Source organism: Impatiens glandulifera, chromosome 8, assembly GCF_907164915.1.
Source record: "Impatiens glandulifera chromosome 8, dImpGla2.1, whole genome shotgun sequence".
Classification (NCBI taxonomy): domain Eukaryota; kingdom Viridiplantae; phylum Streptophyta; class Magnoliopsida; order Ericales; family Balsaminaceae; genus Impatiens; species Impatiens glandulifera.
Genome location: NC_061869.1, coordinates 7,010,124 through 7,013,945, shown reverse-complemented (window position 1 = coordinate 7,013,945; position 3,822 = coordinate 7,010,124).

The window sequence follows — 3,822 nt, the reverse complement described above, 5'->3', positions numbered from 1 at the left end:
TCCCAATCATCTCGATCGTAGTCTGGTGGAGGATTTGCCAATACCGTCGCCTCGTCTCCTTCGTGGACGCGGATATATGCCTTGTTCAAATCTGACCGCCATCTATCCCATATCTGATTGGCGTGTCCCAATCCGGTCTTTCGAAAAGACTCAATATCACCATTAGTAGCTTCGAACGGATCCTGATAAAAATAATATCCAAATGTTAAAAATAATTATTTAATGACGTAATGTATAATCAAGTAATAAGTATTACCTTGATAGCAGTCCAAAGTGAATCCAATTGGTCTGCACTTAATGCCTTCCACTTTAGAAGACAGTGTGAGATGGTTGCGGGGTCCTGGATAATCGACCCCACATGTCTAGACCACCGTGTTTTTCTCACGTCTGTACTGCCTGGCCTCCCATCCTTCTCTCTAAATGTAAGAGGAATTCTTGTCCCCGCTACCCTCTTAGACAACGTAATATTCTTGTTCTTCCCCCGTCTCTTGCGGGTAGAAGATTCTTCAAAATTATCAAAATCATAATTAGATATGTGAATCAGTTGAAACAATAACTAATTTGTAAACGAGTTATCTTTCGATGATGGGTCGGGAGTGGAACCGTACTCCTCCTCGATAGGCTCCTCGAGACCCTCGTCTTCAGCCTCATCGTCATCCACCATATGAGCAAACGTGCTCTCTATAAACTCTTCGAGCTCCGTAGCCTCAACATCCTCGTCTGTTGGGGGAGCAGTAGCTATCGGGACCACAACAATAGGTGGTTGGTTCCTAGAAGACGACGATCCTCGGAGCCTTAAGGTCTCTGATTGGGCAAGTAGGTTTTGATAGCTTTTATCCAATTTCTTGGGTGTTTTCCTCATACTCTTCCAAGTTGTTTTAGGACCTTCAGACATTCTTAATGCACACCATTAATAAAAATGAGTGAATAATTGAAATAAAGTAGTAATAAGAATGAATATAAAGTAAAAAACATAAATCTACCTAATTAATTAATCTGAACTATATGTTTGTAAACCGCGGTTTTATTTTTGTCACAATCTTCCAACCGGGTCGGGCTGACATATCAGGGGCGCAGAATACTTGTTTCGCTTGACTCGCCAATATATACGGGTCTTGACTTTGAGTTTTATAAATTCGGTTTACATTTACACTTACGAAGCCATATTTATCCACTTTCACTCATAGTTCCCCCGAGTGTGTATCATACCACTTACACTTGAATAAAACAACTCGTTTGTGAGAAAAGTATTGTACTTCGATTATATTCGTTAAAACTCCGTAGTATGACATAGTTTCAGACTCGTTGTACCCCTCAACAACTACCCCACTATTTTGAGTGGTCAAACCTTCGTCGTGTTTTTCTGTACATAATTTGTATCTGTTTACTTTACACCAAACATACGTAGACGAGTACATACTTGGACCTTCTCCTAAGATCTTGAGGTCTCTTGATATGTCGTTAAATTCTGCTAAATGGGCGACTTATATATGTATCCGAAATGAAGTTGTTAAAATGAATAAAAAGAGTTAGGATATATGGTTTATAATTTACTCACTCGATGCTTGAAATAGGCGGCAAACGTTTCTCTAGTGGACTCGTTGTTATTGCAATACTGCATATAATCTCTGCAAATAGATCGAATATTAAATAGCACACTCTTTAATGCTAATTTTTGGATTTTTTTTAACGTGGGTTAAAACCGTAGGTTTATTTGAAAACCTTCGGTTTTTACCCTTCCCCATACTTAGAAAATTTTTGGATTTTTTTAAACAAGGGTCAAAACCGAAGGTTTTCAAATAAACCTTCGGTTTTTACCCTTCCCATACTTAGAAAATTTTTGGATTTTTTTTAACGTGGGTCAAAACCGAATGTTTTCAAATAAACCTTCGGTTTTTACCCTTCCCCATACTTAGAAAATTTTCAGATTTTTTTAACCGAGGGTCAAAACCGAAGGTTTTCAAATAAACCTTCGGTTTTTACCCTTCCCATACTTAGAAAATTTTTGGATTTTTTTAACCAAGGGTCAAAACCAAAGGTTTTCAAATAAATCTTCGGTTTTGGCCATGCTATTTTTTTTAAAAAAACTGAAAAGCAAACAAAAATAAAATTATTCATGAACAACATATTAAAACCAAACCAAAGATAATAATAATAATTCATAATTATTAAAACAAAACTCATAAAAATGTCATCGATCGTTCGTACGGAAAACAAAACACATAATTAATCAAACAATATAATCTACAAATTATTAGATGGGGGGAGGAGGGGGTGGTTGATTCAGTCGACTCCTCAACAATACAAGTTCCTGTTCGAGATTCTCTAATCTCTGGGCCATTTCAGCCTTGTCCGCTTTAATTTCACTCAACAATCGGCCTCTTTCCGCATCCCTCAATCAGATTTGCTCCATTTCCAGCGTCATCTGTCTCACCTCTTCCTCACGTGCCGCAATTTCTGTTTGTGCTAGCAAATTCTGGTAACACGGAGGCAGTTTCTCCGGTGTACGTCGAAGACTATTCCATGAATCACCCATCCTAAATGCATTTCAGATCTATGTATTAAGATTATTAATCCAACAAATAACCGAACCTAATCTAATATAACTTCAATCAAATAAAATAACAAATCTAACAAATATCATATTATTTAACTAAACAACCTAAATATAATCTAACACATAACGTATAGACAAATCTAAATCAATGAAACAAACAAATAATTTAAACTAGCCTAATCTAGATAATATCTATATTATAACACATTATAAGAAATCTAAATCTAATATAAATAAACAACAAACAAAAAAACAAATGAACAAACCTGACGCGAGAAGAGAAACGGCGTGGGGGAGCAGCTGCGGCGCGGGAGAGAGAGAGAAAGGAGAGAGTGGAATGAAAAAGAGAAGGGTTAGGGTTTGTATTTATAGAGGTAGATGCCGAAGGTTTTCATATAACTTTTCGGTTTCATATTAGTCAAAACCCGAATGTTTATTAAAAACCCTTCGGAAATACACCATTACTAAACTTAGAATTATTTTTAATTGAGCCAAAACGAAGGTTTTTGGAAAACCTTCGGGAAAAGAGAATTTCAAAAAAGGTAAAACCGAAAGTTCTTTGAATAACCTTCGCAATTAAAAATCACCGGGATTGCAAAACCGAAGGTTTTTGTTAAAACCTTCGCAATTAACCACATCCAACACTTAGAATTAGAATTTTTTGGTTTTTGGGAAGGTAAAAACCGAAAGTTTCACAAAGAACTTTCGGTAATAATTAATAAAATCGAAGGTTTTACACCCCTCTCTCGAATCTATTTAAATACCGAAAGATTATCTCCTCTGGAGTATTAGGAGAGTTTTATAAACCTTCGTAAAAAACCGTCGGTAAAGGTCGATTTTTTACTAGTTGTAAAGTGTACACCTCATGAATCCCAACAATATTGTCCTTTTTTTTTTTTTTTTTTTTAATTCACGATTTCTAAAAGGTCTAGCTTAGGGGTGTAAATGAGCCGAGCCAAGCTTGAACTAGCCCTGGATCGAGTTCGGCTCGACTCATTTTTTATTGGGTCGGCTCGAGCTCGATCGAGCTTTCAATATTAAGCTCGAACTCGGCTCGATCATATAACCATAGGCTCGAGTTCGGCTCGAAATGCTCGAATTTAAATATATTTATTTTTTAATTTCTTATATTAAAAAAAATATAATGGAAGTCGAGAATTCATTTATCGGACCGTACAACCCTACGCTTATTTTTTGTTTTATGCCCCATAATTCTTCCCAAGACTTGGTTCGCGTAAGAATTAATGGATGTATTGGTTCGCGTA